Raw genomic sequence first — 25,442 nt, forward strand, 5'->3', positions numbered from 1 at the left:
AGGTCTTACTCTTTTCCCCAAAATATCTCTTCTACTTGACAGCCAGGATGCCTGAAATGCTTACTAATAGAGTCATTCCTTGAAGTAAATGTATTATTTCTAGAAAGCATTTGTTAAAATTCAAATATTGCCAGGTGGGGGAGAGGTTTCATCTGCTAAAGAGAGAGGGAGAGTATTAAAGAAGTAATTGTCTCTTGCTTTACTGAGATTCCTCACTGATGAGAATGAGGGATATAGAATTAAAAAAGGATGATGCAGAAAGTGAGGGGGAAAGATTGTGAAAAGGAAATTTGGAGGGCTTCAGTGCCTGTTTTCACAATTTTGTGTAGGGCCAACCCTGGCTATTACAAGAGGGTTACATCCCTCCAGGTTTGGAAATTCTTCATACTCTTTCTTAAAACTATTCTGAATGGCACTGGATATTACTAGCTTTTCCCTCATTAATAATAGCTAAGAGCTAATATTCATAGAGCACTTTAGGATTTTCAAAGCACTTTACATATGTTAAACCATTTTATCAGCACAACTAGTATTATCCCTGTTAAATAAAATTAAATTCTCAGAGGAAATTGAAGCTGAAAGAGGTTAAGTAACTTGTCCAGCGTCACACAGCCAGTAAATGTCTGAGGCAGAAGTTGAACTCCAAGTCCTGCACTCTTACCCACTTTTCCAACTATACATACACGCAAGTAGGCATACTCATACTCATCCTCCATCAAAATTTAGGAAAACATAGCCCAAATGAAGTAGATAGTTGAGCCAGCTCATTTAAATATCAGAGAATTACAAATTTGTCTCCATTAACAAATTACTTTGTTGGGAAAGGAAGGAAACTGTCCTCATAGGAGATGGAGATCAGGATTGCTTTCTTTTTGCTTGGCTGCTCATTTCTGTATATAAAAAAGGTTTTCATTAAAGAAAAGAAAGATATGATTTACTGTAGAAGATCATCTCCAAAATCCTTCTCTTCTCAGGGTTACCTTTGCTGTGTGCATAGACCATTCCTCCAAATTATGGAAATATGAGAAATATGGGTCAGAGAATTACAGATTTGTTTCCAGGCCGATAAACAACCCAAGACACAAATTGATAGCCTGCCTTAGTGTTTATTTATAGTTAAGGTCAAAATTTTCTTCCATGTGGAAAACTATCATTTTTTTTTTTTTACCATGATGACCTTGAAATAGGCAAAAATATAAAATAACCCCTTTCACTTCAGTTCTAATGGTAGGTAGCAGAGTAGTGGAAAACCAGACAGAAATTGTCAAGAGTAACCGATTTTAGGCAATTTGTAAATGTTGATTTCATTACTTTTACTCTTACATGCAGTTTTTGTCCATTGACTGGTACGTGAGCTGGCACATTACTAGAAAAACTTGTCTTGCTCTGATCTATATGGGCTCTGTGGCCCTGGGAAAGGCACTTTACCTCTTAGCTCCCTAGGCAGATCTAAAACTCTGAACTGAAGAGAAAAACCTGACTTGTTATTGGTAGAGAGAGTTTCTTCACTTAGGAGTTCTCCATGCCAGTGAAATCACAGTTCCAGTCCCTGTTCCCATTCCTATCCCCATGAAAATAAAAGCTGTAAAGAAAGTATAGCTAAATGGAAGATGACCTTGTTTCTCCTTGGAGAGGAAAATAAGTTGGTAGAGCTTGCATGCCCAAAGGCAGCAGATTCTTGGTAAGGTAGATCACAATGAGCAAAAGAAACTACCATGAAGACTATTGTTGGTCATATGCCAGCATCCTTTGTGGAGCATACTAAGTAAGGAAATTCTATTTGAAAAATTTGATAAGATCTTTCAAATTAAGTAAAAATGTATTTTGAGACTGAACAACTTGAATGTAAAAGTGGGCTTGGGAGAGCATGGTAAAAAAACTTTAAAATTTTGATTCAGGAACAAAGTAAAGAATGACTCTATCCTCTTTTCCTCTGTATTATTTTGCTTAGTAATCTCTTTCAATTATCTTTTCTATGCAGATGATTTTCTAAACTATTTGTCCAGCGCTAACGCTCTTCCGACTCCCACTCTCATAACTCCAGCTGTTTATTGGAGGAACAAAAAGTCACACATCTCAAGAGTAATAATGAAAAAAGTAAGAAGGGGATCGGATGACAAACTGTGTATATGCTTTGACCCAACTATAACATTAACTGTCCTGTGCTTCTCCCAGCCAAAGAGGCAGCTAGGTGGCACGTTGACCCGGAGACAAAAGACCTGAGTTCAAATCTGGACTCACTACCTCTCTATTCCTGGGCATGTCATTTAACTTCTGTCTGTCTGAGTATCCTCAACTGTCAAATGCAGATAATAATAGCACTTTCTTCCCAGGGTTATAATTCTAATCAAAGGAGATAATATTTGTAAAGTTCTCAACATAGTGCTTTATAAATAGGAAGTGCTTAGTAAATGTTTATTACCTTCCTTTCCATTGAGATAAGAAAAAAAAACCTAAGGGGAAAGGAACTATGTGTACATAAATATTTATAGCATCTCTTATTTTTGGAGTCAAAAGGGAAATTAATGGGGTATTTTCTATTAGGGAATAGCTAAATATATCATAGTATATTGGTGTGATGGAATATTATTGTGCCATAAGAAATGACTAATGTGAGGAAGGCTGATGTGAACTCCTGTAAATTGAAGTGAGTAGAGCTAAAACAATTTATACAATTTAGTAATAGGCAATAGCAACCACATTATGGAGAAATAAATTTGAAAGACTTTAGAATTTTCATCAGTGCAAGGATAAACCATGAGTCCAGAAGACTAAAGATGAAACATGCTAATCACCTTCTGGAGGAGAACTGATGAACTTAAAATCCAGAGAGAAACAAACTTTTTGAGCATGGTAAATGTAGAAATTTATTTTGCTGGACTTTACATATTTATAATAAAGGTTTTATATTTTAGGATTTTTTTTGTTTTATTTTGTTTTTCTCGTTCAGTTGGGAAGGTAGTGGAAAGAGTAGGTTATAAATGCATGAAAAATACATTTAGTTTTTTAAAATATTTAATACTATGGACCAAAAGATTGGAAGAGTATGAGTAATGTCACCTCACGAGTGCTTAAAAAAAAGCTGAGGAGAAATGCCCGGAGGAGAGCTAGAAGAACCAGTAAAATTAATCATCCTAAGTACATTGGTAGATTGTTCTGATAGAAAGACAACAAATACATGTGATTTGAAACAGATCCACTGGTGTTTTTTATAATTATCTCTTTTCATGGAGAAAAATAGTACAACCACCTTATTTTTTTTCAGTCTCAAATTTATTTTGTTTTTAATTTCTGGAGTAAAACAAGCATTTCTTTAAGTAATTGAAGAAATATTAATTGTTCATGGGAAAGCAGAGCCACCTTATTTAGACTCTGATCATCCCAGTACGCAGTGAGCAAGTACCAATAGCACTTAAAAATTATACTTAACTAATACATTAGAAAGAAATTTGTTCTGGAGGCCACGTTTTTGAAAACATTCAGTGATTAAGTTTCAAGCTATTGAAATTCAAATAATTACTCTTGCTAGTGATCAATCATGTCACACCTTTGTCCTGTTAGATACAGTTAGACAGTTTGGTTGTAGGCTGATCCCTCCACTGGTGATCATATCTTCATTCTGAAGGTAAGCTGCAGAGGTTATCAGCTATCACTATTAGTGATCATGCATAGTACAAGCTTTAAAGGCAAAAAAGCAACATAACACATTTGACTCAGTTGGATCTAGAGCCAAGAAGTCTTGATTCAGATCCCACTTCAGACACCTGCTAGCTGTTTGTCCCTGGGCAGATCGCTTCATTATCACTTAACACTGTTGGACTCAGTTGTCTCAAATTGTCAACTTTAAGATGGTAAGTCAATCATGTTTATGTTGCCTTTGATAAGTCACTTCCCCTCCTTCATCCCATCCCCCCTCCCCTATTTGGTTTCTTATCAGAAAAATAAGGTGATTATAAGTCTTATAGACTTATGTACCTTTCAGTAAAGCTCACTGCAAAGGTATAAGCTGGGCCTGCCCTGGCAGGGGTTGTTGCCTACATTTAAATAATTAAGAGTTAAAGACTTTAGCAGGGGAATTATTTAAGCATTGCCACACTCCAAGCTTCCTTGGAGTATCTAAGTCTTACATCATCCTCTTGGAATGAGTGGGTCTTTCTTTCCTGAATGCACAAATGCTATTTCTTCAGCTTCCTTTCCCCACCTGTAGGTTCCTAGTGTTGTAGTTATGGGCCCTATACACAGTTAGTCCTGTTTCCCCATAACCAGTCCCAGTTCTAAGACTTTTAAAGGGCTAGCATCTCCTTGCCTATTTTAGTAAGTGTTGGCCACCTTTCCACTAACTTGTAGTGCCTACTGGTGTTTTCATAGCTTAACCAGCCACATTAGTAATTAATAAATACTAGTAGTTATGGTACCTATGTATATGTGGGTTGTGTGGCTCAGCATTTTTCCTTTACAAGAAAAAAAAGGACACCTCTAGTTTACATGCTTTGGATGTACTCTTTCTCTCACGAGTAGGAGCAGGGTGATCCCTTGTGTGGTCAATAGATAGAAGCCTAGTACCTTCTGACCTCCACAACCTTAGTGAAGCTATCCCCACTCCTCCCACCAGATTCGTTTTTATTTTATGTACCTTAAATTATTCTATCAGGTTACTAATACCCAACTTTGACTGTGGATAAAGGTGTTTTTTAAAAGGTAAAAAAAAGCTAAAATCAAAAAAAAGCTAAGAATTAAAAATGGAAAGATCACAGTTTGTCTACCAAAAAAGAAAACTTAAAAAACATCAAAAATACTTACCTGCATGCTATTTTGTCATCTCTCCACAATTTTTGTGAGAATAATCCGTACATACATCAACAGTAACTTTGACAGGAGAAGACTTTTGAAACAGTTTTCTGTAGCAAATTATATCTTTTTAAAATATAAAACATTTATTTGAGATAAAAATAAATAGGAAAGCAACAGAAAGCAGTTATAACTCATATCTCTTGTGAGTACAGTTCTTTCCCTTTCCCAATAAAGTAATTTGGGCCTTATGCAACATATTATATCTTTAAGGTCACATAATTTAGGAGGACATTGAGATCATATAATTCCATTGTATTTATTCCTCAGCGATATTGAAAAGATTCTGTTACTAGAACACAATGCATCCTTGACGATTCTCCACAAATAAGATATCTCTTGTACTTGTGTTAAAATTGTATGAGACTTTATAGTAGATACATCTATGAAGAAAACATTATTCAGTGTTTGGTACTGATAAAAATTAGGGTGTTTGCCAGGAAGAGGTCCTGAGAAAAGTACAAACAAGAAAAGAATTCTACATGGCTAGCAAGGTTCTCCTGATATTGCTGTTTCCAGAATGCATTTCGTTCCCAGTATTCAGGTGCAAAACACTACAAAGCCTCCGTGTCAATTAAGATCTAGATGACCCCTTGTCAGGGATGTTATAATGGGGACCCATTTTTTTATATGTATTGGACTAGATGACCCATGAAGTCCTTTCCAACTTTAATAATCTTATGACCTTGGAAGAATTAAAATTACAAATCACCCAGAGGATTGTCAGGAGATGAATTGTGAGCATGATTAGGTTGCCTGTTAAGATACTGAGTGGGATAGGTTTAGTGAAGACTTCTCAGATTGTAATTCTTCTCCCAGGGCTGAGGTAAGGCCTAAAGGCTCAAGGTTACAATATTTTTAGAATAGAATAGTTCCATATAAGGATATAAAACTGTGTAGTGTATTAGGGTCTCAATGATTGGACAAAACTCACATAATTCATTGATGTCTTCATTTCAAAAAGAATTGGTTAGATTTCGTGTCTAGAATGTAAGATCATATTCTCAGCTAATGAGGATAATGGTCAGTGGGGGGAGGAGGGACTTGCATTAGGGTTTATTATAAATCACTGCCCTTTTCTTTGTCTTTGTCTTTCCTACTCCTACAGGTAAGCCCCGCTTCTCGAGAATCAAATAAATCTCTTTTCTGTCATCACTTTGAGAGGCCTCTGAGTAATTGATTTATGTAGGGACCTGAGCCATCCCACACAATACCAATGATGATGTATATGAGAAAATACTATAAAAGATATTGTGGAGGACATGTGATGCTGGAAAAGGAGATGGGTCAGTGAGATGTTAAAAGGAAGCAGATGAGAAACCTGACTGGTACACTGATACCCCTGATAAAGAACAAGTACATTAAATAGATAATATATGTTAATATTCAGTAAATATTAAGTACCTACTATGTGCTAGGCATTGGGGATACAAGTATGGAAAAGAAAAACAGTACCTACCTTCAAGAAACTTATATTCTAATGAGGGAAGACAAGACCTAAATGTAACCTGAAAAGTGGAGGAATTGTGAAGTTGAGGAAGACCAAAAGGAATGAAGATGGCTGAAAAATGAGGGAGGATACAAATGGAGGGAGTAACCACATTAATGAAGTTAAGACTCTACCAAAATACTTAGCCTGAAGTTCAGCCTCAAATCGAGGTTGTATTTCCATAAAAATATAATCTAGAAGTCATATATAACTTCAACTGTATAGCAGTAATCTCAAACTCAAATGGAAACAGATCCCATATTTCCTGATTCTATTTTAATCAGCTTCTGGTGCACTTGGAAGTTTTGTTAGATGTTTGTGGCCAACTGAGTTTGGCACCTCTGATATAGAGTACCATTTCTCCTATTGGTACTTAGGTAGCTCAGTGGATAAGTGCTGCCATCTCCTATCAGGAAAACTTAAGTTCAGATCCAACCTCAGGCACTTACTAACTGGTTGACCCTGGGCAAATCATTTAACCTCTTTCCGTCTCAGTTTCCTCTTCTGTGAAATGAGGATAATAATCAGGTACAAAGTGCTTCAAATGTAGTATACAATTATAATACCTCCCAGTGTTGTTGTAAGGACCAAATGAGATAATATTTGAAAACACTTTGCAAACCTTAAAGAACTATATAAATACTGGTGACTATCATTATTATTGTTACTATTTCTATTATTATTATTAGCTTCCAAGCTTTACCTATAGAGTACCATTTCTCAGACTAATGGGTGCACACGTACTGTTCATCTAAAGTGAGTTTTGTCAGTTCCCTAACCTGTCTAGCTCTCTCCAATTTCAGGGTGCTAATTAGGTGTTTTGGTTTAACATCTTTCTTTTAAGGATTGTTAGGGGAGTAAAAGTAACTATGTCCCCAAATAGTGTGATTAACAGATTTTTGTCACCTAATCTGCTTAATAATTTCAGCAAAATTTGTACTATATTCTAATAACCAGATCACAATTAACAAAATGGAGAAATTATGCAACTTGGGAAGTACATCGATTTACCAGACATATCTATCAGATGAGAGACATGGGTTCTAGATGTGTTTAATCCAGATTGTAGAACTCACCACCCGGTTAGGTTGTTAGATTCCTTTTGATGAATACTGGTGACCTGGATCCCTATGTTGATCACTTCGGTAGCCCCAGATAGACACAGAGCTTCAAGATTGGTAGGACCCTTAGAAACCTCTGTGCAGCATCCACACCTGACCACATAACCCCCTCCCTGTTTTGTTCCTTTTTTATTTTGTTCTTTTTTATTAGCCATATCTATATGTGTACGTGTATTAAATTTCCCCCAATTACTTGTTAAAACAATTTTTGACATTCAAGTTTTGTTTTTGTTTTTGTTTTTTGGTTTTTTTTTTTGAATTTTTGAGTTTTAAATTCTATCCCTCCCTTCCCCTTTCCCTGAGATAACATATTGCCAACAAGTAGCTGTCCAACATCTACTTAATTCACTGAGGGGAGTCAATCAGTAAGCACTTTTTAAGCACCCATTATGTAACAGGTACTGTGCTAAGCTCAAGAGATACAATGAAAGGGAAAAGATGGTCTCTACTCTAGAGTTCACAGTCAAATGGTGGAGATAATATAAAATCAACTGCATGTAACCAAGATACACAGACACACTGTTTCCTTCACAATAAGACTAATAGGGAAATATGTTTCACATGCTTGCACATATATAACCTATATCAAATTGCTTGCTGTTTTAGGAAGGCAGAAGGTAAGGAAGGGAGGGAGAAAATTTGGAACTCAAAAAGTTCAAATGAATGGTGAAAATTTGTCTTTATATGCAATTAGAAAAAAAATCAAATACTGCTTAGAAGACACACAAACACAGGATAAATGAGAGAGAATTTCAGAGCAGAGCCATTAGAATTACGAGAGAGAGTGGGAAAGGATTCTTGCATGAGGTAGGATTTTGGCTGGGACTGGAAGTAAGCCAGGAAAGCCAAGAGGCAGAGATAAGGAGGGAAAATATTTCAGGCATTGGGAAGTCAGTGAAAATGCCTAGTTTCTGCAGATGGAGTACCTTGTGCAAAGAATAGGAAGGAGTCTGGTAGCACTGGATTACAGAGGTCAGGATGGGGGGAATAAGGAGAACTCACTACTTCTGAAGGTAGCTAGTTCCAAGTTTGGATAGCTCTAGTTCTTAGGAAGGTTTTTGATTTTTGTGTGAATCTAAGATTTTCTTGTTTGGGGAGAACTTCTGGTATGAAGTTCTTCTCCTTCAGTAATAATAGTTTTGGGGAATTCCCTGGACTACTGAGAGATTAATGACTTACCTCTGATCACCTAGGCTATGTTACAAGCAGAATTTGGATGCAAATCTTGCAGACTCCAAGAACAACCCTCCACTTACTATGCTACACTGCCACTCCTGGGAAGTTTTAGTGAGCTGAAATCTGCAATTTTCACAAATTGTTCCCTCTTCTGCCCTCTAGGACCAGGCTAAACAATTCTGTGCTCTTTTTTATATGACAATCCTTCAGGTACTTTGAAGGCATCTTTCATGTGCCTGTAAGACTTCTCTTTTCTAGAATAAATATCCCCACTCCTGTCAGCTGGATCATTATGTGGTATGATCCTCTCATCATCTTGGTTGCTTTTCTCTGGACCTGTCCTAGTTTATCAACATGTGACAATGAGTACTGAACACAGTTTTCCAGATGTGGTCTGACTACAGAGGAGAACAATGTGATCATCACCTCCCTCATTCTTCACTCTTCCTCTCCATACCACCTAGAGCAGCATTATCTTTCTGCTGCTGACATTAGCAGAAACAACCCCCGATTGCCAATCTCCTTGGGTACCAGACAGAAACATCCTTTCTGTGCTGAGCAGATCAAATTCTGGAGAGATGCACAAGAAACACTGATGTGGAGTTAGAGAATCCTGAGCTGGGAAGAATGTCTGATGCTTCCTTATGTCTTAGAGGAGCGCGGCATCACTGGAATCTGTACTGTGGTGCTCCAGAATGATTTAAGAGATATAATCGGGATGAGTGGTGGTGGTTGGGCTGAGAAGAAGAAGAGACTAATTATTCACACTACTAGTTAGTAATATCCATTGGCTGGATCCTTCTTTTCCTACAGGTACATCTGTGACTCCATGGGCTTCCATACAGTTTTCCTATGCTTCTTTGACCTATTAGCCCACAGCACACTAGCTACAAGGTTGCTGATATAATGTTTACCTTCACCTCTATAGTAGAAAAATTCAGCAGTAGTACTCTTTTATTTGCTTGTAGATGGTACTCATTGAGTTCCAACAGATTTCTCAGGACAGAATTCAATGACAAATGATGTAGGGCGCAAGGGAAAGGGAAAAGAATTTAGAGATGGAAGACCTTGGTTCAAATCCTAGTTCTACTTATTACCTGTGTGATGTTGAACAAGTAACTTATCTTTTCTAGCCATCCATTTCTTAATTTCTAAAATGAAGGGGTTGGACGAGAGGACTTCTGAGGTCCTTACAGCTCCAAGTCTGTGATCTAATAAAGACACCATTGGAACTGTTTCCTCATCTGTAGGTGGTTAGATGGAATCATCCCTGAGGTCTCATGTGGCTCTCAGTCCTATAATTCAGAGTATATATACCACCTTTCCTGGTATAATTTATCACCTCCATGATAGCATATTCTATGATTTAAAAAAATTTACTAAATTTCTAACTAGTTCATTTGCCATTGGGGGAAAAAAAAAAAAACTTAAGAATGAGTGATATGGATGCCCCTTGAGAAATATATTTATTGCTTTCTACTTTCCTCTGTACTGTTCTACTTGCCAGGACGTTTCTACCCTTGAGAGTATTTTTATAGATGTTTTCATGATCCAGGACTAGCTAGCATTTAGTGACTTTTCCAGAGCCATAAACTTGTCTTTTTCAGACTAAATAATGTATGAAAACCTTACAGGGAGACATCAGTGATTGAGTAACGTTAACAGGTAATGTGGATAAACTAGAGCCAGTTGCAATTAGTCAAGCACTGCAGTGAGAAATGTGTAGGGACCCAACCCTGTATCTTTCTGCTGATGTCATTGTTCAAGGCTTGGGAGTGCTAAAAGAGAATAATGAGGAAAACATGAAGAGTAAAAGCTGTGTTGTATGCATTCTTCAAAGGCTATCGGACTGGTGGGTAAAAAAAAGTTTCTAAATTGTTCCATATAACTTTCATTATTTTTCCATGTCATTTAAAAACACATTGAAAAATTAATTAAAGCCATGAACTTTGTTAGAACAGCAGGGATATTTTGAAAGGTAAATTTAAATTACCTTCTCTGAACCATCAGTCAATGAAATTCTTTCCTACGAAATACAGCGTAGACACTAAGCTCTCCCATGGACATTCAGGAAAACTATATAACATTTTGACAAGGCTAACCATTATAACTATAGTATATAATTGTTGTCATGAGAATATATGGATCAAGGGTCTAAAGGAAAAAATAACACTTAGACTTCTTTTTTGAGTCATGCTAGAGAAAAGAAGAAATCTTAACTGGAAGTAGATTTGCTAGGCACTTAGTGGAAGTGGTTTACTTTTGTCCAAAAATGCACTATTCAAGCTTAATTTAAAATGTGAGGGTTTTAAAAAAATTATATTATTTCCAAATTATGCTTGTTGAAATTTTCATGTAAAAGTAGCTTTTATACTAGGGGTAAAGCACCTTCCTATTAGAAATTCCATGTTGATTTTATTTCCATAGTTGTTCCAAGGTAAAAACTCTTAAGTGACTCATGTTTGGAGAGGGCATGGGATGACGAGTACTTGCTTATGGACAATCAGCTAGGTTGAAGTTCTTATATATTCACTTTAATGCCACAAATATTAGTGGGACTCCAGTCTGTGGACATGGAGGATACAATTGTCATCTTTGTGTTTATAAACTTGGGGCTGAAACAGTCTCCTTTTATTTTCAGCCGATTCTGAAAGGTCACAGTTTCAGAATGGGCCTTTCATACAGTTCACAAGGAAGCTAGTCAGAGCCTATAGTGGAAAGACAAACTACCCCCACTGCTATGTTTCTAAAGGCAGGATGCTAGGAAGAGAAAATAGAATGGGATGTTAGACATGTGAATGGAGAACAAAGGGGAGCCCCATAACCTCAAGACCAAGGTTGAATAGCTCAGCTTTCTGGCCAAGTCCATGGTTAGATAGATATAAGGGGAAGAATATGAATAACTATGTGGGTTATATGTGAGAGAGTGAGGAGGAAGGACAATATGGGAAGAGAATATATAAGAAGGAATAGTAAGCAAAAAAAACCCAACCAAACAAACAAATGGAACCAACTAGTAGATGAATGTTAAAGAATGGGCATGCGCCTCTTGATAGAACTGTTGGATTCAAGATGCAGAAGGAGACATTTTTGGACATGGCCAACGGGGGAACTTTGTTTTACTTGATTATGCATGTTTGTCACAAGGGATATTTTCCCTTTTTCCCATAGGTGGTATACAAGAGAAAATAACTGTTTGAAAATTGAAAAAAATGTTTTAGAGAAAATAGACCTCAAAAGTCAGACCAGTCATTCTAATCTAGTATTCCGTCTCTTACAGTGACAGTGAGGCACAGTGGAGAACACAATGGCTCTCCATGAAATTGACTTAAATTTAAGGAATATATCCTTCCTTTAGTGACATACTGTGAACCTTTCATTGAAAAATTTATAAAATTTCAAAAGCAAAGTAGCATGAGTTTATGGGCTTCTCTTTATTTTCCATGTATAACTAATGACCTAGTTTCTTTCTCCCTTCTATCATCCTGTCTTTAGGAGCATATGCAGTAAACACTTGCTTTTATTTTTCCTAAATTGAACTCTAGGCTTCAAGAAATGTTCACTGGTTTAGGGATTCTGAGATTTTAGGGCATAAATCAGTATTCTAGATTCAGACTCTCAAATGACCTAAGTTTGAATACTGGATTTTAGCATAAACTGTCTGTGTGACCTCAGGCAGATCACTTCTTTGAGCCTCAATGTCCTCATTTATAAAAAAAATGTAGTGATTGGACTAGATCAGAGGTATCAAGCTCACAGTCCACTGATCACAAAACTTCCAAAAGAAAACTCAACCAGATTAAAATGTAATTGGGAAATATTTAGCACAGCAAATAATAGTACGGCAAAATATAAACATAACATTTTAAAATTAAGTCAATTTGCAGCCCACAGAGATCCTTATGTATGAAATGGTCCCTGTTTCTGTTTGAGTTTGACACAACTGGACTAGCTGATCTCAAAACTTCTTCCCAGTCTAAATTTATCATCCTATCCAGAACCTTCATGTTTTCTAGACTTTCCATATGTCAGTTCTTGGTAAGACAAAAATAAAGCAAACCCTTCCCTTTCTGTTCTTTAGGGACAAGGGATCTAGCACATTTCTAGAGCTATTCCTGATGCTTTTTCATAATATGAGAGTGATCTTGGGTTCTCAAAAGCTGAGTCAACAGCAGAGTAAAAAGGTCTGTCAGATGCTACCACTGGAAAGCTTTTAAATATGGACCTGGTAGTGTAATAACACCGTGTCTCTGCCCCAAGCGACTTCGACGGAGACAGAGCAGCTGATCCCAGCTGGTTGCTGGCCCCTTTCCCTCTGGCTTAATGGAACTCCACACATGCTTTATGCTACATTTTCTTCTGTTCCCCTCTTCTCTTGCTAAGGTCTGTGGTCACACAGAGTGCTACCCCAAAGCAAGCTTTTAACCTTTGGTTTTCCATGGTATAGGGAGGCTGAGCAATGAAGAGGAGGGAGGAGAAGAATTGTGTTCTTTTACAAGCTCTGCTGTTGATTTGTGTCCAAGTGTGGTGGCTGGTGGAGGAGGGAGTGCTGAGTGAGCTTGTTAGGGCTTAGGGATTAGCCTTCTCTACTGTTAGTTCATCAGGTTACTTCAGTAGGGTCCTTGGTTTCTTAGCCTGTGATGATAGCTGAGATTGTTATGGCTCCAGTGAATAATTCTTGTTTTGGAGAGTTTTAAAGGGTGTGAGGATCAGAAAATTGTCTGGTTCACCATCTTGATGGTCACGTGACACCCCCTCAAAGTAAATTCTTTTCTTAAGCATAATTGAGATTCAACTCATCTCTCTTTCTTAAATATATTGAAGGAAACATAACCCTGAAAAAGATAACAAAGAGTAATGTTAATTTATCTTGCCTCTTAAACATGTTTTCTCACAGATCACACATTTTGTAATTTTCCCTGTAACAAGTATTTGCTCAGTAAAAAATAAGCAAGACAATAAGGCAGGATTAATTTTAATAAGTTTTGCATATTTCCTTTGCTGTCAATTTACTGATGAGTGCTCCACTTCTGCTAGAAGACAATTAACAATGCAGTTTAGTTTAGTTGAGGTTATTAGAACCATTCCTTTAACTTTTGCCCAGTTTCAACAGCAAATACTTACAGTGTTATTTGCCCATAAGCTGAATTTTTATAATAGAGTCCAATAAATAGGTCTGATTCCACTTACTGAGCCCTAATTTTGCCCATTAGTGGAATTTGGCATTGAAATCTTTCAGAGTGTTTAACGCATTTCATTTAGACCTTAATATAACTCGTGACTAAGCAAAATTAGGGAAAACTATGGGTATGAAGCATACAAAACTTTTTTTTATGACAAGTTGCCTAAAATAGCTTTTTTAAAAAAAGACATTCAAAATAACCCTATATAAGCACCTATTCATAGGATTAAAGAACACTTAACCATGTTCTATTTGAGCACAAAAGTTTATGTCTGTTCTTAACAACTAAGAAAATAAGAAGCAATGTGAAAGAATTTAATTTAGTAACCCTTTATTAAGCCTTGACATTAGGCAAAACCTTGTGGATACAATGATGAAAAAAATGCAGCTCCTATAATCAAGGAGGTTAGCGTGTAATTGTGGGTAAGGGGAACAGAAAGTTGAAAACTAAGCATACCTAAGGTGCATTTGGTAAGGGTAAGATAAAGTACCAAGCAAAATATTGTAAGCATATGTAAAGGAGATTAAGACTTTGGAGGAAGGCTTCATGGAAGAGGTAGGGTCTGAACTGGGCCATGATGGAAGAGAAAGATTTTGTTAAATGGAGACCAAGAAGGAGTTTATTCTAGTTATAAAAGGTGCTTGGATTGATGTTTGGAGGTAGGAGAGACCAGGACAAAATTAGGGGTCATTGAATAGTCCAGTTTGACCAGATTGTAGAATATATATGAAGGGAAATAGTGTGGTATAGGGTAAAAGGTAAGTTGAAGCCAGATTGTGGATAGACTCAAGTATCAGGCTAAGATGTTATATTTGATCTTGCAAGCAACTGGGAACCACTGAAAGCATTTGAGCAAAGGACTGATGAGTCTAGGGAATCATTTTGGCAACTGGGTAAAGACTTACATGGATCAGAAGGACCTTGATTAATGTTATGGATTATCAAGAAATATTGCTATGGCCAGGAACAATGAAAGATAAGAAGGGGACTTGTATACACTGTTTGATTGTTCAATCCCAGTGATCTTCAATCTTTTCCTTTTTGGAAGTGCATCACTAAAATTTCCAATTAAGTGATAAGAACAGAGATTTGATATTAGCAGTCAGGGTATTTTAAGGAAAATAGTGACACAGTTGTGCAGGAATTAATTAAGATTAAGCTTAGTGAGCCATATTTCAGTATTTTGTATTCTATGGCTTTTCTCATCATGAGTATTTCTTCCACTGCTACAGATAGTAATCCCTGTATAATTTTAAGAATTGATAGAGTTAAAAAATTGAACACTGGTGATGAACCTTTTAAAATATAGGTTGGCTCTTCTTTGAGTAAAAGACACACTCATTCCATCACCAAGCCCATAAATAAAGCCTTTCTGATTGTAGAGCCTTGCCAGATCTTCCACTTTTTTTGAGAACCCAAGATCACTCTCATGCTATTATGAAGCATCAACAATAGCCCTAAGAATGTGCTAGATCCCTAAGGAACAGAAAGCACAAGGTTTTGGTTTTTTTTAATTTTTTTACTTTATAAGCCTAGGAACCCAGTGCCTGTCACATAGTAGGCACTTAAATATTTGTTAAGTATTTACTGGGTGCCAGGCACCAACTGTGTTGGATGCTGGAGATACAAAGACAAAAATGAAAGAATCCCAACCCTCAAGGCCAATGCTATTCTATCTGGGAAAGTAATAGGTATGTATGTAACTTGATACAAAATATATACAAGATGTATATATATATATATATATATATATATATATATATACATATATTTTTTTTTCTTTTGTATAATGGGCACTAACCATTGGGGAGATGAGGAAAGGCTTCATCTCAAGCCAGTGGGCAATGGATAAAGCACAGGACCTAGAGTCAAAAAGCCTGGAATTCCCCTGAGCAAGTCACATATCTGCCTGCCATCTATTACCTCATTTAACTGCAGCAGCAGAAATAACAGATAAGGAAAAATTGGGAGAGGTTTAAGGACTTTTCTAGCGAGTAAATGCTTGAGGCAGGATTCAAACTCAGGTCTAGCTGTGTCCAAATTCTGGGTTCTGTGCATGCACTATGCCACCTAGTAGCCTTTTGACCCCCTCTGACAGTAGAGAAATACAAAAGGTAGAGGTGAGCTGGTAGGATGCCAGAATGACTTTCTCCTGCCAGCTGGAGGAGTCATCCTTTTTTATGAAGTAGTACGCTATTGCTTCCAGTTGGAAGACTGCTTGCTGCTCCTGCCTTTTTCCTCAGATCTATCTGGTACATTTTAGTTCTAATTCTTGGTAGGACAGCTTTTTTTTTTTTTAATTCTGCTTTCTTCTCAGTCTCTTAACCAATAGATGAGCGATCTCTCTGAAATATCTATGTGTATGTATGTGCATATATATGTATGTATGTATGTATGCCTATATTGCTGTCTTTCTACTTAACCTTCCATATGTTTCTTCTGAGAATGTCAGCTGCCTATGGCAGTGCTGTAGGACTGAGGGAAATGTGTATTGTTTATGTTTCATGTAACTCATTACCTGTCAGAGGAGGACATGGCTGACTGAAATACTTTTCTCTTCAAGGTTCTCTGAAGAATAAGTTAAAACTCAAGTTGGGTAAATGGTACAATTTTGGTTCGTGTTACTTATACGTGATTCCGACAGTTTTGTCTGAAGGACATAGATAGCTGTGGCAGGCCAGGAGGCTAGATTAGATTAACAAGGTAATTTGAAGATACCTACGTGGTGAGGTGGCAAAAGTCAAGAACCGGGGTTCAAAGGTGACCTCAAACACTTAGTAGCTGTATGACCTTGTCAAGTCACTTAACCTCTTTGACTCAACTGTAAATGGGGATAACAAGAGCACCCACCTATCGGGGTTGTTCTGAGGATCAAATGAGATAATATTTGTAAAGCAGTTAGCACAGTGTCTTGATACGTAGTAGACACTACGTAAATACTGGCTGTTATTATTAACAAGGGATAAAGACCAGGCTACTTAACATTAGAAGCATCTGAATTTAAGAATACCATGAAAGACCAAGCTGAATCAATTGACTTGGTATATTTTTTTTATCCATAAGGCAAAGAAAATTGAAATAGTAGGATGAATATTTTTAAGTGAAATTGTAATGGTTTTGTGTCATTTGACATGCCTGACCCTTCTTATATTATAGCTGTTATTCTAATGCATCACTTTTCTTACGATATAGTCAAAAGTCCTAAAGCTAGAAAGGGACCTTAGGAATTTTCTACCTTCTTTTCTCCCTTGGGGCATGTACTCCATTCTGGCTCGGTTTCTTGGGTTCTTAACCTGGGGTCAATTGTTTTTTCATAGTTGCATTTCAATATAATTGGTTTCCTTTGTAGTTCTATGTATTTATTGCATATATTTAAAAACATTTTCCTGAGATCCATGAGCATTACTAAACTATCAAAGACTCATGACAAAAAAAACCCCCCCAAGAATTCTTGACCTAAAGCATACTTAAAAATGGCAGGATCATAGATGATCATGGCATATAGAAATGGACAGGGCCTTAGAAGTCATTAGATCTAATATTGACATTTTACAGAAGAGGAAACTAAGGATGCTGGGTGGGTCTTCTCCCCCCCCCCCCCAAATTACAGATTTCATTTCTGTGTTTCAGGATCCAAAAGGTTTTTTGGAAAAATAATCAAATTTTTATGAAATTCATTCCTTGCAGTTCTGTTTCAGGTATTTACTGTTGCTGAAAAATTGCATATCTGGAGGCCAGTCTCTCCCCATTTAGCTAAGATAGTCCTTGAACAGCAGATATAATCTGTCTCAAAGTCTTTCCAACTTCGTAGGGCATGGCGCAGCTGAATTTTTGCCGACATAACCTTGAAAAACCCAGGACACTTCAACACTACAGAGTGGCATGAGAGTAGCAGGTTATAATATGTCAGCATATGTAGAGGTTTAAGTATTGAGACACAGACTTTAAATGCAGTATGATACAATTCAATATAATAAACATGTATTAAAACCTATGTCCCACACACAGTACTAAGTGCTGGAGATACAAATAAGAAAGACAGTCAGTACCCTTAGGGAGCTTACAATCTAATGGGGGTTTGATGGTGGAGGAACCTGGTCCCTGGGGCAAAAGGATGGTGGAGTCAAAAGCAAGCAGAGTAGATGGATGGGAATGAAGAGTTGTGTGAGTTTTACTACCCTTTTTAAAGGGAGGTAGGTTTTTGTTTTGTATTCTTTTGTTTTTTTCTTTTTCTGTGCCCTCCAACCTTCCAATCAGAAGGCAAGAGGCAACTGTGGGTACTGAGGATGTGTGAGTCCCAAAGCTTTGGAAATCTCCTCAATGATGAGTTTCCTGAACACATCATGGACTTGATACCAAAAAAAGCAACTGGAGGGAAGTAAAGACTTGGCTGAGCTTCTGAGCCCTCCTTAAAGGGAAACTTTGAGAGGAGGTTTTTTTCCTTAATATTCCTTCCATTTTCCTGCTCAGTGTATACTTTTATTTGCTGAATTCTGCTGTCATCAGTTTTTTTAAAAGAATCAAAAAGCATTTATTGTGTCCACAATATGCCAGCTACTCTCATAAGCAGTGAGGATACAAACACAAAAAGGAAGATAGTGACTGCCCTCAACTAGCTTATGTTCTTTATTAAATTAAAATTCATTTTTCATAACAAAAAATATGTTTTCTCTCCCTCTTTCCTTCTCTCATCCTTTGAAAAAAAAGAAAAAAGAAAAAAACCTTTTATAACAAATATACATAGTCAAACAAAACGCATTTCTTCATTGGCCATATCTGCTGTCATGCAAATTGGTGACTTTGACCAAAAGAAAAGAAAAGAAGAAAAGCTTCCCAAAGGTCCAGTTTCTTAGTTATCTGCTTTTCCCCCCTGAAAGATAAGAGTCTTCTCAGGATAAATTTCTGCTTCTTAGATATTTGTTGACAGCCCAATATGCTTATAGTCTTTTTATATTTTTGGAGGTTGGGTTAACCTTGAGATGGCAAGATGTTGGGATGGCCGAGCATCTGAGGTGGAGTTGCTTGAAGCTAGGGTGTATTAGCAAAGCAGCAGTTCAAAGATAGTAGTGAACAGTCTCTGAGGAACTGAACATGAAAATTAATTAAGGGAAAGAAATATATCATTAACATTAGCTCTCCCAGTAGGTCCCAGTGTGATTATGATGTGAAATTAATTACTCCCTCTTTAACTTTTTAAAAAATCACCTCCTCTCTAAAAGTAGTTACAATTTGGATATCTTCTAATACTGCTTCACTCACTAAGTAGGAAATTGTTGTAAAATGACAATATAGTCAAATTACTCATTCAATTGTGTTTACTTGGTTTTTTTAACTGTACTCCCTTTTAAAATAGCATATTATTTACAAAGTATGGATAAATATTGTAAATAATAAGGATGTGGTGTGATGGAGAGAACAATGCATTTGAAATGCAAATGCCACTTACAGTGTAACCTTAAAGTCCTCTAACGAGAACCGCAATCTTTTCACCTGACTTTAAGAGTTTGTTAATAGAGTCAAATTGGACGAGATAATGTCTATGCAAGTACTTTGCAAGGTATAAAGTTCTATAAACATAAAAGGTATTAATGTTGTTCTGTTTTACTCCTTGGAGAAAAAGGAAATGGATTAAGAAAGTTAGGGGGAAGGGAGCAGGGTTTTATTGACATTGACTACGTCCTTTGCACTATGGTTATAAATGTCACATTTGATCTTCACAACAACCCTGCAAGGTAGGTTCTGCTAATATCCTCATTTTGCAGTTGAGGAAACTGAGACAGAGAGGTTAGATCACTTACCTACAGTCCCACGACTAATAAGTATATGAGGCCAGATTTAAACTCAAGTCTTTCTGCCCCTAGGCCCATTAGTCCATTCACTGCACCACCTACCTGCCTCTTCAAGTATCAACAAAGGCCATATCTGTAGTTAGAACACTGGGACCCGTTGTTGCTAAAGAGGATTCCATAGCCAAACAAGTGTTTACTTCACAAATACAAGTTGTTTTAATCTCGGGCATCTTATTTATTAGACCTAGCAAAACTAAAGTCTTGCCTGAATATATCTGGTTCAATGGTCTCAGCTGATGAGGACACTGTTTGTTCAAGAGCACCTTGTTTTGTCATTTTGGGTAACAATTAGTGGCTTATTTTTGATTCTAGAACCAGAAACAGCTGGTTTTGCTGATGCTTGTGAGGCTTTCTAGCTTTAACTTTTATATTTTCTTTTCTGAAGAAAGGCTAATTTGGGCTTATTCTTTGCCTTTTATTTCAATTTTTATTTTAAATCAAAGAAGGTTGGAAGTAGCCTGGCAACAAGGGGAGTTGTGTGTGAAGTGACTGCAATGCTCTAGCAGCTAGCTCTGCTTCAACTCTTGTACCCTTCATGCGTAATACCGTGATGATGTTCAAAAATATTTGGTTAAAAAGGAAATCCTAAAAAGCTTTCAGTGTCATAGCATTCTTAAACATTTTATTTGTTGGAGAAGAACGTGGAGAGAACATTTATTATGTACCTACCATGTGCCTATCAGGCACTGTGCTAAACATTTTACTAATATCTCTTTTGATCTTCACAATATCCCTGTGATTATCCCAATTTTATAACTGAGGAAACTGAGTCACAAACTACCTTACCCAGATTCACCTAACTAGTAAGAGTCTGAATCTGGATTTGAACTCAGTTCTTCCTAGTGCCGGCAAATATTTTTTGAGGCTACACTCTCACGTAAAGTTATGAGATCCTTTTTCTGTGCATACAAATAGATTTTGAGGAGTTCATAGCACAGCCTCATAAATTTGCCATTTTTAAGAATGGTGCCAAATTGACCTATTCTTTTTACAACAACAAAGTATGGATGACATTCATTTTCTTTCTTGTTGTGGCAAAAGGCCTGCAGAGAAGATGCATACCAGTGCCCTACTTAACTATACTTAAGTGAGACTAGGTTTGAAATGGGTCACAGAGGAGATAATAGACAGTTCTCCTATTTGTGTCTTTTTGCTATTTGAAAATGGACAGAAATTTTAAATTAATGTAACTCTTCCTTTAGACCTTCCCCTGAACAGTGGCATAAATAATCAGTGATTTTATGGTTAATGATGCTAGTGATAATAGTAAGTGAATTTGTGAGCTCTTTAAAGTTTATAAAGCACTTTGCGTACTAATTTATTTGTCAGGACATCCCTATGAGGATGGTACTACAGTTATTATTATCTCCATTTTACAAAGGAGGAAGCTGAGGGCTCATATTGGTTAATGGCTCACTCATAGTTCCATAGTAAGTGTCAGAGGAAGGATTTGAACCTGGTTTTTCAGACTGTGCTGCACCACATCACCCTGCAGGCACTGTATAAATGCCAGCTATTATTTTTATTATTTTCATTTGCAGATATTGGGAACCAGTTGTAAGGAATTCAGAAGACCTGTAGCATTTGCATAGTGTAATATGGTCACCATAACAAGTCCTTCTGCCATTTTGGTTACAAAACACCTGCCTTGAAGCTTAGTGTAATAAACCACAACACAGGCAAAGAAGCTGATTTTGTAATTAGTAGGCACTTGACTGCAGATAAAATATTGATCCTGAGTACTGGGGAAAGTGTGCTAAAATGAAATTTGGAGTCATGTCTGCCTCTTATTAGTTGTTTGACTTTGGGTAAGTCACCTCACATCCCACTGCTTACGTGAGATGTCAAATGTGCCAGCAGATGAAATGATATTCTGAGGTACTTTCCAGTCCTAACATTTGAGTTCAAGACTTGTGCAGTTTGACTTTGTCAGCTACGAATCACATTTAGATAGGACGTCATAGGGTCCTAGATACAGGGCTGGGACAGTGAGGTGTTCTCTCATAATACTTTGGCAGTAAATACTCTGTATGTCTTTTTTTTTCTTCAGGGGTGGGGAATGGAAAGGGAAGTAGAAAGGATATTCTTTATAATTGAAAAAAAGTTAAAAGGTCAATGAAGGTAGAACTTTGAGTTTTCTAATAGCTCATTTTTGGGGAACAGTGTGAGCATACAGGGAAGGGGAATTGAGGGAAATGGTGGTAGAGTTGAGGGAGAAGGGTTACAGATACAGAGCTGAATAAGATCTCATAGGTCATCAAATTTAAAATCCTTCAACTTTGGAGATAAAGAAGAATTTGAGGCTCCTTGAAAGATTAATAGACTTGCCCCTTGGTAGAGATGTAGGAAATTACAGGGCTAGGATTTGAACTTGAGTCCTTTTACTCTAAGACCTACACATTCTGTTCACTGTACTGCCAAAGACAAGACTTTGTAAGGTGGAAAAAACAATCATAAATGAATGATTTCTCTACCTTTAGGGGCAGGAGCATGACATTTGAAGTGTAGCACACCAATTTCTTTTAGATGGATGACATACCCAGCTTATTTGGAAAGTTTTTTTTCTTTCTTTCTTTTCACCAATCTAAACACTGGGGTGTGAAATTATACAAATTGAAAAGCAAAAAAAAAAAATTGATACCATCTTTAAATGACAATAAAGAAAATTTTCTCAAAACCTGTTTCCTTGTGCTTTTGACCAGTCTGACTTTAAGTTTTGCTTGGATTGAACTCCCATAACAGCTACGGATTATGCCACTCAGCCCTCATCATATCCTTCCTTGTATTGTCATTATTTGGATATGTGTTTTATCTTTACAAATAGATAGTAAGCTCTTGAAAAGCAAGGTCTGTGACTTCATAGACTATTTTGTGGACTCCATCTTTCTACATCACTGTATTTCATATAGTGTTAAACACATAGTAGGTGCTTAGTAAATACTTTTTAAAAAAATGAAATGGGAGAAGAGAATGGGAATCAATTCTGCCACCTCTAGACGTTTCTAATCTAATAGGACTGCACTCTCATGAAAATGCCCTACTGAGAGTTTGTCATAGTTTGTATGCATACACTGCTTGAAATATTGGTATCTGGAGGTTCAGTGGGAGATTGCTTTAAATAGATAATTATGATTAAACGTCAGATTTCTATGGCAGTTATAAATAATTTGGAACGTGCATGGGATCCCTTTTATCTTTTTTTTGGGGGGGGGGGTGTTTGTTGATTTATGTCCAGTAATTGTGTTCAATAAAATGTCAAGAGAAGAGAGAGTTCATCCACACACCATAACATGTTATGCTTACTGCTTCAGTCACTTAAGATTTTTTAAATTTTATATTGGATCATCTATCCAAATAAGATATTAGGACAAGTGGAGGCTGATCCAGAACCTTCATAAATTTCTTTTATATTTAAAAATAAATTGTAGCGTAATATATTTTATGTTTTGCAAGAGATAGAGACACAGCCTATAAACCCATGTAATGGTGTTCAACAATGTTACCCTTCGGTCATCCAGTTTTCCCCAGTGAGCACATTAACTCCGTTTTAGCCCTGCTTCAGAGTTTCACTCTGTAGTGCTATGATGTTTTAGTGGGCATTAAAACAGAATAACAGCTAGAATGATAGATTGCAAATGACCTTTAAAAAAAAGTTACATCTTTACCACAGACTGTAATACAATGCTATTTCCCCCTCTTTAGTTACAAGAAAAACAGGATGAATGCTGGAGAAAATACAGGACTATTTAAAAATTAAAAATGTAGAATTGTTACTTTCAGATTTTCTATGATTGGACTAGAGTATTCATGTGCAGGAATGAGAAGACCTGTGTGCATATTGAACAAAACTCATAACTTGCTCTCAGTGCTGCCTTTAAAACCTCTTCTGAGAACAGACTGCTTCTTCCTTCCTACTCCCAGTATCAGTCTATTTGACTCTTGGGACAGTCTTCCTGTCCTCACTCACAGATTCTTTTCAACTGTGTATGAGAGCATATTGTTCCCCTTTAGCTGAACCTCTTGACTCTCTGGATGGCCTCCCTTGTCTCTTGTTAGACAGCTTTGATTTCCTCTCTCTCTGCTTTCCTATCCATTTGAGCATATCCTTGGTCTCCTCTCCAGTCTATGCAAACCATCTTAGTGTCTCATCCACCTTAATATGGTGCAGGCTATGTAGTAGAACCTTATTCATAAATACTTTTTAACTGATTGATTTGGTACAGAACCCTTCCCCATCTTTGTGTTTAATGGGAGATTTAACCCATTGACAGATGTGTGTTTTGTCTTTTCATCAGCTCACTTGACCTATTTGAGTTCTTTTCTAGTAATCAGCACATATGTGCCACCTTAGACATGTAACATCTGGACCAAAATGATTTTTTTGACAAATAACTCAAAAACACCAGCACAACAAGATTAACAGAAGTGAAAGGGAGAGGTGATGCATAGAGACAGACAGAATGGGGTTAGCGTCATAGTACAAATGCAGAGGCCTACCAAGAGAGACAGTACCTAGTGAATGAGGAGCAAAAGAAAGGAAAAAAGAGAAAATAGTCAGAATTCCTGTCCATCCTTTGCTTTTATCCTCCTGTGAAACATTCTCAAATACTGTAGTCATTCTCTCAACAACAGCTGTATTCCACTGGCTTCTTCTTCACTGCCTGACTGTACCTGAAGTCCCAGGTTTGATGCTCCCTCCCCCTGAATGCCAGGAAGGGACTTAGAACAGTTCTTCCTTATCTATGTGTTAATGACTCCACTAAACTTCTCTCCAACCATGAGTTCCAGATCCTTGCAGGATTTTTTCTCTCTGTCCAACAGAGCCCAGTAGATTCAACTTTTGCATAGAAATGTGCAGTGGGAGTGATTTTCTGTGCTGTACGTACCTTTGTGTGGAATGCAACACTTTTTCATTAATGAAGGTAATTACATTATTACTAAGTAGAATTTGCTTTGTGCAGGGAATTTTATATTATCTCAGGGCTGCAGGAGAGGCCAAGAAAATCCCTAACAGAAGTATGTCATTCAAGGAAAGAATGATATACCACATTTTACAAAGACAGTATCTAACTTCAGGATTTGTGTGCTATATAACTTTTCACTGGATCCTCTCCTGTTGCTGCAGTAGCTAATTCCAGCTTCTACACTGTTTCAGACAAAGAAACCAGTATCTGTGGAAGGAGCTGTCCAGGGATATGAGTATGAATGTAGAATGCAATCCTCTTTTCTCTTGAATAGTGAGAAAGTAGGTCATTTCCAAGGTCAACTATTTTCAGAACCAATTTAGAGTTGTAGGGGGGGTGTGTGTGTGTGTGTGTGTGTGTGTGTGTGTGTGTGTGTGTGTGTGTGTGTGTGTGTGAAACTCAATAGAAAACCCAGAAATTAGTGAGATTAAAAACAAGGGTGTGTTGCTAAATGTTTTACAACCGGATCTTTAAGATAGAAAAATGGACACACAATACATTTTAAAGCTTAATCTGTATTATTAACATTTTCCCATCATTTTATTCAGTCCAGACAATCAACAAAACAATAAGTCAAGTCCATACTTGTGGCATTTGCTGATTTCAAAGGTAAAAATGCTTACTGATTATTTAACATTTGGCTCTTGCAAACTGATCCAAGCAGGCTCTAGCACAAATCCTAATTAAAAATCAATAATCCAAATCAGTTTTAGGATAGCTGAAATTGTTCTAATTTAACCAAACCCTATTACATTCTGGATAATAAGATCCATTTCGGCCAAGCAAAACTGCTAAACATTTCTAGTAAAAAT

At 36.9% G+C, this 25,442-nt stretch overlaps 1 protein-coding gene and 1 long non-coding RNA gene across 8 annotated transcripts in view; both read left to right on the top strand.

Moving 5' to 3' along the window:
• Positions 1-6,417, top strand: part of LOC140506954 (uncharacterized) — a 40,914-nt gene extending 34,497 nt beyond the window's left edge. The window contains exon 2 of the long non-coding RNA XR_011968169.1: positions 1,982-6,417. This is a non-coding gene — a long non-coding RNA (uncharacterized lncRNA). The remainder of the gene's footprint in view (positions 1-1,981) is intronic.
• The window catches only part of NPAS2 (neuronal PAS domain protein 2), a 244,707-nt gene that overhangs the window by 37,757 nt on the left and 181,508 nt on the right, over positions 1-25,442 (top strand). The gene's annotated exons all lie outside the window — the stretch shown is intronic.

Source organism: Notamacropus eugenii, chromosome 5 (genome assembly GCF_028372415.1).
Source record: "Notamacropus eugenii isolate mMacEug1 chromosome 5, mMacEug1.pri_v2, whole genome shotgun sequence".
Classification (NCBI taxonomy): domain Eukaryota; kingdom Metazoa; phylum Chordata; class Mammalia; order Diprotodontia; family Macropodidae; genus Notamacropus; species Notamacropus eugenii.